General features: G+C 46.8%; 1 protein-coding gene across 1 annotated transcript in view; it reads left to right on the plus strand.

Annotated features, from left to right (window-relative positions):
* The window catches only part of LOC135192886 (uncharacterized), a 184,900-nt gene that overhangs the window by 127,405 nt on the left and 41,211 nt on the right, over positions 1 to 16,284 (plus strand). The gene's annotated exons all lie outside the window — the stretch shown is intronic.

Below are 16,284 nucleotides of genomic sequence, written 5' to 3' on the forward strand. Positions count from 1 at the left end.
GTTGTTCTGGTGGTGCCGGGCCTAACACAATCTTCCTCATAGCATTCCTAAACTCATTGGAACCATCCTCTCTCTTGGCAGCTAACCTCACAGCACTCCTCTCACTTGAGTATTGTTGTCTCAGCACATCTACAAGGTCTCGTAGACTAACTGCCTCCTCTTCCTCCTCTTGCTGCTGATCACTAGAGGTCCCATCTCTTACATCCTCCTGTGAACCACTCTTTGTCTTAGCTTTTGCCTTAGCAGGTGCCAGAAGGGCCTGAGCAGCAACAGACTTGGGTGTGTCTACTGGAGGATTTGAATCATTAGGGGTCTGACCTGGAGGGTTTGAATCCTTAGGGGTCTGACCTGGAGCATGTGTATCCTTAGGGGTCTGACCTGGAGCTTGTGACTTCAAATCTGCCTTGCTTTTAACAGGAGGATTTTGGTTCTGGTCTGCTGGCTGGGGGTTCGAATTGGCTGAGCTGGTGTCATTAGGATTTGGACTGACTGGGCTAACATTACCAGCATTAGTAGTATTATTAACATTAGTGGGATTATTTGCCTGTCCTCCTGGGATGCCTGCCAACCCTGATGTGTTATCATTTTTGCTAGGAACATTCTGATTTTGGGTACCTGTCTGTCCTCCTAGGGCTCCTGCTAAACTCTATCTGTTATTGTTTTTGTTTTTGTTATCATTGTTTATGTTAGCGGCAGGAACATTGGCCGTGTTCCCAGCACTTGGAGAAGGAGGGGCAGAGGCTGGCAAGGGGGAAGCCGATAACTGTGTTCCCTTGTTTTGCTGTGAAAGAGACTGCTTCTGAGACACAGAATTTTTCCTAGTTCTTACAGAAGCTGGTTTTGAATTTTTCACCAATAATGCCAAAATTAATATGAATATTAAAATCATGAGGCAAATATTAAAAATTGTGAGAAGAAAAACAGTTTTACATGAGCATGTACCTATGCAAACAGTTGGAATTCCTGTCTTAGGCTGAATAACTCTCATTAGAGCCATATTTAAAGCAGAATTTCCATTGATTGTCACATTATTGACCAGAGCTCCTGTAATGTCCTTGGTAATATTCTCAGAGATATTAAAACCAGCATAACCAAGAATAAAATCACCCCAGCTCCAGAACATATCTGAAACCTTAGCTTTAGCCTTATTATACGCCAGATCAATGAAATAAGCAACAATTTAACCTTTTAACCAACTAAATGCCAAGAAAACAAAACCAGACCAGAGCAATGCACCAACCAAATACAACAGCTGCTTGATTAGCTTCATCTTAATTCCCAGAGCTAATTTTCCAATCACTCAAAAAAACTCTAGCCCCACGTTGGGAAAGCCAATTAAGAAAATGTGATGGTTTGGGGGTTACCCCGCCCCCCCCCCCACTTTTCTATTTGCCCCAGCTAACTCAGACGGACCCTGGGAATATAGATGAAGCAATTTATTTATAGCTAGCAGAATTTACAAGCAGCTATTTACAATATATACAGTTATATACAATTATATACAGAAATATACAAAGGATAAACAATATAAAAGCACAACTCCCCTCCCAGAAACCTGAGTCCCCAGGAGGGGCTCTCAAACCACCCCAACACCTCCCCCCGGCCCCTCTCAACCTTACCCCAGTTCTCAGGAAGAAGAGAGGTGCAGCCAAGAGGTTAGGGAGCAGGGTTAGTAGGAGCAGGGTTAATGAGATGTGACCAGGTCTAAGGCAAAAGCAAGAGTGAGAGACAAAATGGAGAAAAAGTCTTTCTTCTTCCCAGAGTTCTCAGCGTGACTGTGAGAGAAGTTGACATCAATTGTTTTCATTTCACTGCCCGTTATCTAGTTCTTTTACCAAAACATTCCAGCTTGCTTCAAACTAGCACAACTGGTCAGGCCACACTTTGAGTACTGTGTCCAGTTCTGGGCCCCTCAATTCAAGAAAGATGTTGAGGTGCTGGAACATGTCCAGAGAAGGGCAACAAAGCTGGTGAAGGGCCTGGAACACAAACCCTATGAGGAGAGGTTGAGGGAGCTGGGGTTGTTTAGCCTGGAGAAGAGGAGGCTCAGGGGTGATCTTATTACTGTCTACAACTACCTGAAGGGATATTGTAGCCAGGTGGGGGGGTGGCCTCTTCTCCCAGGCAACCAGCAATAGAACAAGGGGACACAGTCTCAAGTTGTGCCGGGGTAGGTCTAGGCTGGATGTTAGGAGGAAGTTCTTCACAGAGAGAGTGATTTCCCATTGGAATGGGCTGCCCAGGGAGGTGGTGGAGGCACCTTCCCTGGGGGTCTTCAAGAAAAGACTGGATGAGGCACTTAGTGCCATGGTCTAGTTGACTGGATAGGGCTGGGTGATAGGTTGGACTGGATGATCTTGGAGGTCTCTTCCAACCTGGTTGATTCTATGATTCTATGATTCTTGCTAGAATGCATATAAGTCTCTGTATCAAGGAAATAAAGTGGATTATGTCCATCTAACCATATTGGTGAACAAAGAGTCATTTTACCCAGGTGCTCCACCGGTTATATGCCAGTAGTATCTGTCGTTACTCTGGCCATCTTTCCATCAACAACCAACTATAGTAGACTTCTTGGGGGGATTCTTTCCCCAGGAGGATGCACTTTACAAAAACTTCTCAATTGTACTTTACTAGGATTTCTTGGGTGTTGGGAAAAAACGTTCGGTGGAGCGCTATGGGAAAATGACTCTTTGTTCACCAATATGGTTAGATGGTCAAATCCACTTTATTTCCATGATGCAGTGACTTATATACACTTCTAGCAATAGGTGTGCTCCACCAAGATTGGTTACAGTCAGAGGGTCCAGAGTTACATGTAAGGTGTGCATAGGTTAACTTATCACAACATTCTAAGGGTCAGCCTCTCAGACCACCCACTCCAGCCCCCTTGGTTATCTAGTCTCTGCCCACTGCAGCTGTGTGTGGGGTGCTCAGCTATTTACATCTCGTTTTCCTGGCCTAGCTGGGAACCAAGGATGTTCTCAGTGCAGGTTGCTCATGTTTATGAATTTATGTCCTCGACTGGTGAGAAATTCTTACACACTTGGGGGGTTCTTTCCCAACAGGACACACTTTAGAAAAACTTCTCAATTGTAGTTTACTAGACTTCTTGGGGGTTCTTTCCCAAGGGACACACTTTACAAAATATGCTAGACTTCTTGGGGGATTCTTTCCCCAAGAGGACGCACTTTACAAAATATACTCAATTTTTACTAGACTTCTTGGGGAGGTTACTCTCCTCAAGAGGACACACCTTTGCAAAATATTTTCTATTTCATCTGTTACCACAGGGTACTAAGAATTCTTAGGGAGGTCACACTATAAAATCAACACTTGTATCCTAAAATAGTCTTTCCCAGGAAAGCACACACATTTAAAGTTTTGAAGAATACCCGCACTCTTCTCCACAAGCATTTGTTTTGTCCTCAGAGTACATCTCAGACACACGCATGCACACTTTGGGGTTCTCAGAAATGCAATAGTTTCTTGATGATACTTTGACTACATGGAATCCTGCCTGACTCCACCAAAAAATATTAAGGTCCAGAGAACAAAGATTAAAAATATCTCTGTCCAAAGGAGCAAGTTCTTTTCTTATAGATTTCTGTGTTGTGAATTTAAGGTGCAAGTGATACCATATATCACCACAAAACCATTTATTAAAGGATAAAGTTGAACAAAACAGAGGGAGAGAGAGAGAAGGGGACACAGAGAGAGAGAACAATGGAGAAATGGAGAAGAAGCAGGGAAGGAAAAGAGCAGGGATTATATTACCATCAGCCGCAGATAGGGGGGAGAGAGAGACGGGTGCATGGCTCAGGGATGTTCTTCTGTGGAGTTCGTCAGGAGTTCTTCTGGTGGATGAGAAGCTCTGGTGGTGCTCTGGTGAAGGTGCATACCTGGAGGTCCACACTTTGACAGGCATTGCTCATGTATTTTTAAACATTTTTTTTAGATTGGTGTCCAGGTGCAGCTCCCCAGGGAATCTTCCTGTGTATTCATGCATTTGCAGGGGTCCTGTGGCAGCACCAGGGAGGGCCTCCACCCTTCCCTGTGCTGCTTACCTGTCCATACCCCAAATACACATAAGCCTTTTCTCTTCCAGGTAGCTGACATAAGATGTACACATCCTGGGCATTCAAGCCAGGCTGAGGTCCAGGAATTTCCACAAAGGCACTGTCTGTTGATTTGCAGCCCTCAGCTTTCAGCCAAGCACCTGGTCTGAGCCCAGGAGGTTAACAAAGGCAATCCTTATCTTTGTTGATTAGGGAGAGACAATGGCAATATTTATCTTTGTTGATGAACAAGGCAGAGAGGATTTAGACTCTCACAGCGAGGTATGATTTCTTGCAAAAGTACCTTGGTTACCTCCCAAGCTTTGTTTTTGCTCATGGGAAAGCCTCAGGCCAACCTGAAATGGTATCAGTTAATACCCCCCTTGTTGGAGTCCGGAGGCTGGTGAGAGGCAAGATCGGGGTACTGACGACTCGACTCAGCAGCTTCTATGCATCAGTACAGCTTTATTAGGGTAGCGAAGCCTCTTATATAGTGCTCAGAGGAGGTGTATACAATCAGCCTGGGGCTGGCACAAGTGGACAGTAGAGATTGGCCCAGAGACATGTGCAAGGTGCAGATAGGTTGCCCTGTGCCAAAACAACCTGTGGTTCCCACCCCAGGGTGCTGGCAGGCTCAGCCCCCTGGAGCTGTGTCCGCCCCAGGGGCCAGCAGGTCCAGCCCCCTGCAGGTGTGCGTGGGTTGCTCACTGTAGCTTCCAGCTCAAGGACATTCTCCCATCACAAGTTCTCATGTTTACAGCTCATGTCCCGCTGCGGGAGAATTCTCCCACAACACCCCCTTTTCTGGGCAGTTCCATAAAATCAATCTGCCACCGTTGCCCATGGTAGTTTGAAGCAAGCTAGAATGTTTTGGTGAGAAAAACTAGATGATAGGCTGTGAAAGGAAAACAATTGTGATGTCTCCTTCCCTCAGAGTCTCGATGAAGAAGAATGTAAACATTAGATAACTCTCGCCATTTTGTCTTCACTCTCGGGCTGGGCTTTGACTGAGCTTCATCTCCTTAACCTCACCTGCCACTAACCTTGCTCTTTAACCTCTTGGCTGAACCTCTATTCTTCCTTAGGACTGGGGTAAGGTTGAGAGGGGCAGGGGGAAGGTGCAGGGGTGGTTGAGAGCCCCTCCTGGGGACTCAGGTTTCTGGGAGGGGAGTTGTGTTTCTGTATTACATTTTACTTTGTATATTTCTCTATATATTTTAAATACCTTCTTGTATATTGTGCTAAGCTGTAAATAAATAGCTTCATTTATATTCCCAGAACCGGCTGAGTCTAGTTTGGGTACCTTCTAAAGTGTGTGGGGGCGGGGAACACCTAAACCACCACACTTTTGCCTATTTGTTCCAGCACCAGTTTTCTTGTCAATATGTGATTAGTTCTTAAACACACCTCACATTGTCTGGTTACCTGTTTGACCATGGTATATAGCTCCCTTGCTCTCTTGCACTCTTGTACCAACTTTCAATACAGTGCCGCCTTACCCCAATGCGATTTCCTGTGCTCTGCCTGAACAAAAGCCCAAAGTAGGTTAGTAGAGATGATCAGTTTCCCATCAACAGTTTTGGCCCACTCTTTTCCAAACCTAACCCCAAACATATCTTTTATCAGCTTTTGATCTTCTGTTTTTTGGTTCAGGCTCCTCCTGTTCTATAGTAAGTTTACCATCTGTTATCAAGGCAAGCACTTCTATGACCTTTCCCTCTTTTACCACCTTTTTGGCTGTTTGATCAGCCATTCTGCTTCCCTCTTCTTGATCTGTGTCTCCATTCTGATGAGCTTTGCAGTGCATGATGGTCACCTTCAAGGGCTTCTGGACTGCTTCTAAGAGTTTCAAGATCTCTTCTGTGTGTTTGATGCCTTTGTCCTGGGTTGAAAGTAACCCTCTCTCTTTCCAAATAGCCCCATGTGCAAGTACTACTCCAAAAGCACACTTGGAGTCTGTCCAAATATTGGCCCTCTTTCTTTTAGACAGTTCAAGAGCTCTAGTTAAGGGTATTATTTCTGCTTTCTGAGCAGAGGTATTGCTGGGTAAGGCTTCTGCCTCAATTACCTCTTCAGTGGAGGTTATAGCATATCCAGCTTTTCTTCCTTCTTGGTTCATGAAGCTGCTTCCATCAGTATACCACTCATGATCTGCTTCTTCCAGTGGATTCTCCTTCAGATCTGGCATGCTGGAGTAGATGGCTTTGATGGTTTCCAGGCAGTCGTGGATCACTGGTTCCCCATCAGCACCTTGGAGAAAAGAGGATGGATTAACAACATTGGATAATTTTATTTCCATATCATCTTGCTCCACCAGAATGTCCTGATATTTAAGAAATCTTTCAGGTGACAGCCAATGGCCCACTTTAGCCTCCAGGACTGCTGACACTGTATGGGACACCAATACCATGATCTTCTGTCCTGTAGTGAACTTTTGGGCTTCCTGAATGTTTATGGCAACCATTGCCACTGCTCTCAAATAGCTAAGCCAGCCCTTGCTAACCTCATCCAGATGCTTAGAAAAATAAGCAATGGCTCTTCGATAGCGCCCAAGCATTTGGGCTAGGACCCCTGTAGCAGCTGCCTGTAGCTGCTGGGGGAGAACATGATCAAAGCTCACACAGATCAGTGTGATCAGAGCAATGCCACATGGACTCCACACAATTCAATGTGAATTCCACCAGAGACCTTTATTGATCATTCTGGCTCTCATTATATAGTCTTGAGCATAGAGCTCACACCAACACATTAGCATAATTAGGCAAGAACAACCCAGTCTTTTACATACACCACACCTTGTTTTTCTCATTAAAGAGTGACCCACTGTTGTGGAGGCAGGGAATTAATGTGGCCGAGTCACGAATTTTATAGAAAAAAAGTTATTTTATTTTCCCAAAAACCTGCCCCCAAAACTATATACAGAAATTAATTTAGTTTTAATTATCAGATTCCACTCGTTTGAGAAGATCTACACGATGCCATAGATAATCCGACTATTTTTGGAAGTCAGAAGTTGGAAAAGGCTTGAGCTATTAAATGAATAGCGTTTTCTTAAAAATAAAGCTGAGCCAAAATAAACTCAGAGCCAGGCTGGTTGAAAAGGGTGGACTGATGCTCGCTCTCTCTTCTGATGCCATAGAAGAGTTGTTAAGGCTCGTTAAGGTCTATGTTAACTTGTTAAGGGTCATTAATGGGTGAAGCAGTCCTTTGGAGCGCTGAGCTCTTTCTGTATCCAGGCGAGGGGGGGGGAGAAGTCTCAGGCAGGCACGAACGCTCAGGCAGGCACGAACTCCAAGGCGGGAACCCCAAGAGCGGGAAGTCCCCCAGTATTTATACCCTCCCTAGACAAAGAGCAGAGTTACCACTTCCTAGGTGCGAAGACCACAGCCAATTACAGCCCGATTCCAGCGCGGGCACTGCACAGGGCACCCCTCGTGCCGGAAGGGCCCCTTGCTCACCCCTTCACGCCTGCAGGGCAAGGTGGCGGGGGGGGGGGGAGATAGGCGGCTTTTTCTCTCCCATTCAAGCCACAGAGGGAGAGGAATTTAGGGGTATACAGGACTCCAGGACACCCACTTATCTATCCTTCCCCCCAGATAAGGTATCCTCCAGCTGTGGGAACCAAGGTCAGCGTTTGCTTGTTATTATTCCTTCTCACATTGCATTCACACAATTCCCCCAATGCTAATCCCTGTTTCTCATGGGAATATAGCAGGAAGGGTTTAGTAGCGTCAGGCAATCCCAGAGCTGGGGCACTCATTAGTTCCTTTTTCAAGGTATGAAAGGCCTGGATTGCTTCCCCTGTCCATTGCAGGGTCTTGCTTTCTGTTTTCAGAAGCTCATACAAGGGCTTAACAAATAACCCATAGTTATAAATCCATAGTCTACACCAGCCTGTCATTCTGAGGAAGATTCTCAGTTCCCTTACCATGGTTGGCAGCAGAATGGAAGAGATTGCCTCTTTCCTTCCTGGTCCCAAGACTCATTGTCTGGCAGAAAGTTCATATCCTAGGTAGGTGACCTGTTTCTGGACCATTTCACAGAATCATAGAATCAACAAGGTTGGTGTGGGCAGCTAGGGTCTGGCGTCCAGAAGATAACGGGATGTACGGAAAGACAGGGGCCCCTCTCCTTACTGCCATAGCCCATAATATTTAGTGGTGATGTAAGCAGACGGAAATGATGTTTATCTTCACACTATATAACCCAGCACTGTACACGAATAAACGCCATTTGTTCTCCACCGCATCGGTGTGTGTGAGCTGTGGTCACATGTGGCCAAGAACAGGTCACCGTCTCGTTCCTGAACCAGGTTGCTGCTTGCCCCCACAAGGGCAACAAGTGGTGCCGAAACCCGAGAGAACACCTGTGCTCCAGGAACAGCTGTCGGAGCTGCGGGATCGGCTCGGCAGGCGGAGTTTGCGAAGAGGGGGGACGCCCCCAGGGACCCCAGGACCACGGAGGCTCTTGTGAAGGTCGTATCGCAGTTGCGTAATCAGTGGCATATAAATTGTAAGGTTAGGGATTTTACTCTTGCTATTGCAAGACTTTTACAAATTGGGGTCATTGACCAGCCAGTGGAGATTCTCCACCCAGAGGTGTGGGATAAGTGCACCCGAGCATTAGCAGAGGAAACGAAATCTGCTGGGTGTGCAAAACATCTAAAGGCTTGGGGCAGTCAAGCAGGCTCTGAAAACAGCCATGCAGGAGAAAGAAACTTGGAAGGTGGCTAAGGAATATCTGTTAGTCACTCCAAGAGTGGGAGTCGGGGGGGTCAAGCAGACTCCGGACCCCCCGGGGGGGAGCGGTCCCGCTGAGACAAAAGATCAGGAGGGAAATGTCCCTCCGCAACCCCCCCCCCCCCCCCCCCCAAACCTCCGGACACACCGACGGAGGAACAGGTGCCAGCGAAATCCCCCTGGGGTGAGCTGATTCGGGAGGCGAGGAATGTGGCGGTGGTGGGGGGTTCGGAAGAGACCTCGACAAAGCCTCCACCTCCATACTCGCATAAAGATGGCGCCGAGTGGCAAGGTGAAGGGCGTGGCGAAGGTGCGCGCGGCAGGGACAAAGGGGAGGCAGATGAGTCAGAATCAGACAATCAGAGAAGAGAAGCAGGGAGGAAAAACAGGGAAAGAAGCCAAGAAACCAATCAAAGCACGTACGAATTGGCCCCTCCACCCCCCCGCAGGTGGAGCGAGCCGAGCAGGGGGGCGGCACCCACCGGTAAGAAGAAGGGGCGGAAACATAGCCCGAGCAAGGGGCGGGGTGGGCGCAGGAGGGAGCCGGCAGACAAAGAAAGGGGGCGGGGGCGGAGTTCGGCAAAATGCTGCCGACGCCCGGAAGCAAGCAGTCAGTCAGCTTCCGACTCGGAGTCAGCACCCAGGGAGAGCAGTCCGGCTCGAGCTCAGAGGAGGAGACAGAAGCAAACAAACAGCAAGACACTTTTAATAAAAATAAAAAGGGGTTGGTAGGGAAACAACTCTCTCTCACAAACTGGAGAGAAGTGAACACGGCGTGTGCTGAATGGGTCCCACCATCTAAATTAGCATACCCAGTGCGAACAACGGGAGAGGGGACATACATACCGATCAACCCTAGGATAATGCAAGATATAGTGAAAGCAATTGCAGAGAAGGGACTTAATTCGCCTGTGGTGTCCACTCTCTTAGTCTCTTTGGAAATGATAATTTGATACCATTTGACATCAGACAAATTTGTAAAATGATGCTTGATGGATCAGAGATGATTGTTTTTAAACAAGATTGGGAGGAAAACTGTGCAAATAAAATAGCTGAAATAACAGGGGCAGACCACCCACTACATGGCTCCAGTGTACTAAGGCTGATGGGCAAGGATCCAGATATGCCCTCTCCTATACTACAAGCAGAAGGCATGGAGGCTCATGAAATCCTAACAACAACTCGTGCAGCCAGGGCGGCGCTCCACACAACCTTTGTAGCTGTCACAAAGCCACCACCATGGACCACCATAAAGCAAAGTGAAAATGAAAGCTTCAAAAAATTTGTGGATCGCCTGCAAACTGCAATCGATTCCTCAGCCCTACCTGAAGAAGCAAAAAGTCAAACAATGACAGAATGCGCACGGCAACAGTACAATTCAGCAACTAGAGATATACTGCGAACCCTGCAAAGAGGAGCAAGCATTGCAGACATGATTAAGCATTAAGCATGTCGTGAGAGAAGAACAAGAACTTCCAATCCAAGAGGTTGTCTGCACAGCAATGGCCAAGATGCATGAAATAGTGAACGCTGTATACACCACAATAGCCAATCCCCAGAAAAGGCACCATATCAGTCATCCATGTCAATAGCCACAACCCGATAAAAGGATTCTTTCAGATCGGCAATGACAGCAAAAGGATTGTGGACATTGAAAGATGCACGCGAACTGCATGAATCTCTTCACATCGGAGCCAAAGCACTAGCAAAGAGATGTGCAATCTCGATCACAGACGCTAAACATGCCCTCACTGTCAAAAAAAGAAAAACACCACCGTGGTCCAGCGGAGTCAACCCCAGAGGTCTTAAAGCCTCAGAAATATGCCAAACAGACTTTACACTTTGCCAACTATTGAAACCACGAGCGTGGCTGGCAGTAACTGTAGACACCTACAGCAGAGTGATAGTGGCCACACAACATCTCAAAGCTGACTCCAAAGCAACCATTCAACACTGGTTAACAGCCATGGCGTGGCTCGGTATCCCCAATCAGATCAAAACAGACAATGGTCCAAATTTTGTCTCTAAGACAGTTCAAGCATTTGTTTCAAAATGGGGTATCAGTTTAGTTCATGGGATTCCGTACAATAGCACAGGGCAGGCCATAGTCGAGAGAGCAAATCAGACTCTAAAAACAAAATTAGAGGTATTAGCAAAATCAGAAGGGTTCAATGGTACCATTCCTTCAGGGGATCAAGCATGTCTGCTGACAACTGCTCTATTAGCATTAAATCAGTTCCCGAGAGGGGAGGAGACGAATAGCCCTTCCCAAAAACATTGGGCCACTCAGGCATTAGAAGAGGGCCCATCAGTCATAGTTAGAAATGAGTTAGGAGAATGGGAATCAGGATGGAAATTAGCTTTAACAGGGCATGGATACGCTGCAGTCAGAAAGGATGGCAAGGTCACGTGGTGTCCACTTAAATCTATTAAACCAGACCTCCAGAATAAAAACTAATGAAAACTGTGAGTTTTCGTCCACAGGACCTCTTGATTGGACGCCCTTGTAACGCGTACTTCCCAGTGGCAGAGGATGATGACAACCCGAAAAGCACTTCACCACCACCCACGCTGGAAAGAGTCACACCAGCGAGATCCAAGCAACAGCAAGGAGGCCCTCGAAAGGGAGGGTTACGGTGTCTCTGTGTGATTCTGGGTATGGTAAGACCGTCCAATGCCTCATACAAACACCAACCGTGGGAATGGGTGCTGATGAGGTGGGAGGATCAAAAGGTAATACAGAAGATTACCACAGGACCCCCTACATTTCATTTTAACTTGTGTGAATTAATCCCAGTCAAACCATGTCACCAAGAGACGAGCTTCTACGTTTGCCCCAGCTCTAATACAGGAAAACCCTACTGTAATCTTCCTGAGCATCACTTTTGCGGTCATTGGGGGTGTGAGACTATAGCTACAGATTGGGCACCAGGATCAGGACAGGAGAGATTTTTGAAAATGGGCCGAGGACCTCATGGATGCACCCCTCCTCCTAAAATTTACAACAGAAGGTGGAGAGTTGCGTCAGTCTATGGCGGACCCAAAAACTGGTGTAAGTACCACACATTAAACGTGACCAGAGAGGACGACCCAGGATGGATCATTGGCAAAACTTGGGGCCTAAGATTTTGGGAGCCAGGCCAGGATAGGGGAGGACTATTCTTTATCAAAAAACAGGAAGTAAAGAGCAGTACAGCAATTGGCCCTAATGCAGCAATTAAGAGCGACAATCAGCAGAAAAAGGAAAGTGTGCCTCCTCCCAATGAGCCCCAAACAATAAAACATGTGAGCCCCACAAATAAACCAGATGTAAACTTTGACCACCCATCGGAGCAATTGTTCCTCGATGTGCTAAATGCATCCTTTACGTCCCTGAATCAGTCAAGTCCAAATCTCACCGAAAATTGTTGGTTATGCTATGATATGAATCCTCCTTTTTATGAGGGTGTTGCCCTCAATGCCTCTTTTGGCTATTATTTAAGCAATAATCCAACACAATGACGGTGGAACACACCGCGGAAAGGAATTACCCTAACTCAGGTAAGGGGTCAGGGAGTATGTTTTGGTAACACCTCACTATTCGAATGGGGAAAGGAAGTTTGCACAAAAACCGTCAGGGTCAATAAAAGGCACAAATGGGCCATCCCAGCTGCACCTGCAATGTGGATTTGCCATCAGTTAGGAGTAACACATTGTGTATCCCTTGAACGCTTTAATACCTCTGCTGATCTTTGTGTTCAGATTGTAATTGTTCCCAGGGTCCTATACCATCCAGAAGACGAGATGTTCTACTACTGGGGAGAAGACAATGACAAACGTCAAAAAAGGGAGATTCTAACAGCAGTGACAATAGCAGCTCTACTCGGTCTGGGAATAGCCGGTACAGCAACAGGAGCGGCTTCCTTGGTATCCCAACAAAAGGGCCTAACCCACCTACAGGCTGTCATCGATGAGGACCTGCAAAGACTAGAAAATTCCATGGCCTCCCAAGAAGAATCTCTCTCATCGCTTTTAGAAGTGGTTTTACAGAACAGACGAGGGTTAGACCTTCTGTTCATGCAGTCAGGAGGCCTTTGTGCAGCTTTGAAGGAGGAGTGTTGCTTTTACGCAGACCACACCGGAGTAGTTAGAGATTCGATGGCTAAATTAAGAGAGAGATTGGCCCAAAGAAAAAGGGATAAGTGTGGAAGGATGGCTGCATGAAGCAGGCCATGGAAATTTACTGGACTTGTTTGAAATATCTGAAGAAAGTTGCAAGATCACCCTCACCGCTGAAGCACCAATCAAGGACAAGGACACAGCGACCTTCATCTAAAGTTAACTTAGAAAAGCAGAACAAAGCACACAAGAATAAGGAACTGCTAACCATAAACAGGATATAGGGGCGTACTAGGGGCGTACTAAAAAATGCGCTAAGCGGCCAATTAGCATATCCATAGCTTGATAATTAGCATAGAATACGCCTGCTTGCTCTCTGCTTGCTCTATATAAACCGTGCTGTAACTCAATAAAGTTGAACTTGCTTTATCAATCATATTGATTGGACCCTGGCTTGTTCCACTTCAGATAAGGAAGCCCAACAAGGATGGTTCGAATTATGGTATAACCGATCACCATGGCTAACCACCCTGATATCCTCCCTGATGGGACCGATCACGATGATCGTGCTGACTTTAATTTTTGGACCCTGTGTACTGAACACGTTTGTATCCTTTGTTAGACGTAGGTTGCAGACTATAGATATCATGCTTGTAGAGCAGTAAGATTTACTCTAAGGTACCTTCAGTATTATTACTATTATCTTGCACAAAGTAGCTTAGCTTTGCACCAAAGAATGTTATACTGTGAAGAAAATAGTTATCGAAGATAGGGATAGTTCAATATATGGCAACTGACTTAGAAACATATTTAGGGGAATTTTCACTTGTGATGGGTACGAGAACTTTGGGTGTTTACTAACGATACTGTGAAGAATGTTCTCATCTCATACTTTTACACTAACCGCACTTGGTTGCACTACATTGTTCTCAACAATACCTCATTTAAAGTACCTGACTACTGAAGTTTACTGTTAAGGTCTTTTGATACTGTGACTACTTTTCTATGCTCTTTCTATATAGGATTTTATACTTTTTTACAATTTTATACTTTTAAGAAAATGTTATATCTTAGCTAGTCTTATTGAGCATAGGGAGGGGGGAAATGTGGGCAGCTAGGGTCTGGCGTCCGGAAGATAACGGGATGTACGGAAAGACAGGGGCCCCTCTCCTTACTGCCATAGCCCATAATATTTAGTGGTGATGTAAGCAGACGGAAATGATGTTTATCTTCACACTATATAACCCAGCACTGTACACGAATAAACGCCATTTGTTCTCCACCGCATCAGTGTGCGTGAGCTGTGGTCACGAGTGGCCAAGAACAGGTCACCGTCTCGTTCCTGAACCAGGTCGCTGCTTGCCCCCACAAGGGCAACAGGTTGGAAGAGATCTCCAAGATCATCCAGTCCAACCTATTCCCCAGCCCTATCCAGTCAACTAGAACATGGCACCAAGTGCCTCATCGAGTCTTTTCTTGAACACCTCCAGGGATGATGACTCCACCACCTCCCCGGGCAGCCCATTCCAATGGCAAATCACTCTCTCTGTGAAGAACTTCCTCCTAACATCCAGCCTATACTTCCCCCGGCACAACTTGAGACTGTGTCCCCTTGTTCTGTTGCTGGTTGTCTGGGAGAAGAGACCAACCCCCACCTGGCTACAATCTCCCTTCAGGTAGTTGTAGACAGCAATGAGGTCACCTCTGAGCCTCCTCTTCTCCAGGCTAAACAACCCCAGCTCCCTCAGCCTCTCCTCATAGGGTTTGTGTTCCAGGCCATTACAATCGCTCAAAAGCTCGATTCCGCCTGGCGAGACATAATAAATACCTTAATGGACATGAAAGCAAAGCACCAGGTTGCTATGGCTGCCGCACGCATGCTCGTTGCTACTCCTGCTTTTCCAGTTGACATGATTGGTAACGCCCCGACCGACGGTAAGCAACGGCAGCAAAAAGCCTTCTAAGTTTGAAAAGTTTTTAGGCACTGCTGTAAAGCGGCTCACCACTGAAACTGTGCATACGGCAACTGATTTACTGAGTGCTGCTAATGACCTGTCAATAGCCAGCGGCGACCATCTGTCCACGGACTCTGCTAAGGCATCTTTTACTCGCGATCACCAGGGTCCAGTTTGCCATCTGAAAATGCAGCCCCCCACGCTCCCACCGACAGGATGGAGATTCTTCGCTCTCGAAAGGAACAGGAAAAGGAAAAAACAACCAAAGAGACAGAGGGGACGAACAGCAGAGGAAGAGAGAAAGCAGAAGCAATCGCACACAGGGAACCGGACACCGCCCCCTTCTCCAGTGACGAGAGCCTCAGGACAGCAGTCCGAGGCCCACCCTTACCATCCCCCACACCTCGTAGCTCGCCCCCCAGAGAACGCACCCCGCAGACGAGATGCACAGCTGATAGAGCTTCATGACAAGACTCCAGAAGTCAAGGGGCTGAGTCCAGCCCGGGACGGGGGGTCTGTCGGACTTCTGCCATGCATCTCCTGTGTCTTTTGCTGTGCAAAAGTCTGATTTTTATGTCACCTAGGATATGGTGAGAAAAAAAGCCCTGAGGGGCAACAGGGACAGTGGCAGAGGGGTAGCAGCTGGAAGCCATAAAGGACGGGGGGCTGGGAGAGCAAAGGGGTGAGACAGAAGAATCTGCTTAGCCGTATCAGCCTGCTGGGAATGCGCGCCCCCCCCAACCCTGGCGTCACCATCCTCCACCCGCCTGCCAGAGCTCGGCAGAACCCATTCCCACTGCCTCCCTCCCGCCTTCTTTTTCCTTTTTTTTTCCCTTGCAGTTTACCTCCTGTGGACAGAAGTGGTTCATTCTTAAAGGGACAGCGCATTTGTGATAGCTATTTTGTGAACTAAAACCCTGATAATGTTTTTAGCTTTGATTGTAATATATTTTAGAGTTTAAGAGTTTACTGGATAAGCTGTTAATTGCAGTAGGATGAGTTTTGGGATAATTTTAGCAGCGCAATGAGACTTGGGTAATTCCAATAGAGTGTGTTAAGTAATTGGTAGCTGTTGGAGAAATTCTTGCTAGCAGAGGACACAGAATGATAAACATGAGCAACCCGTGCTGAGAGCGTCCTTGAATCCATCTTGGGAGTTCAGATACCAGGTGCTGGGTGGTTCCCCCCATATGCAGCTGCAGGGGGTGGAGTGGCAGCTGCAGGTGGGCAGAGTTTATCCAGCCCTAGAGGCTGACCCTCAGATTGTTATGGTATATTGACCTATCCATGCCTTACATGTAACCCTGTACCCTCTATATGTAACCAATCTTGGTGGAGCACGCCTCTTGTAAGAATGCATATAAGTCTCTGTATCACGGAAATAAAGCGGACTATGATCATCTAACCATATTGGTGAACAAAGAGTCATTTTAC

Source organism: Pogoniulus pusillus, chromosome W (assembly GCF_015220805.1).
Source record: "Pogoniulus pusillus isolate bPogPus1 chromosome W, bPogPus1.pri, whole genome shotgun sequence".
In the NCBI taxonomy this organism is placed as follows: Eukaryota; Metazoa; Chordata; class Aves; order Piciformes; family Lybiidae; genus Pogoniulus; species Pogoniulus pusillus.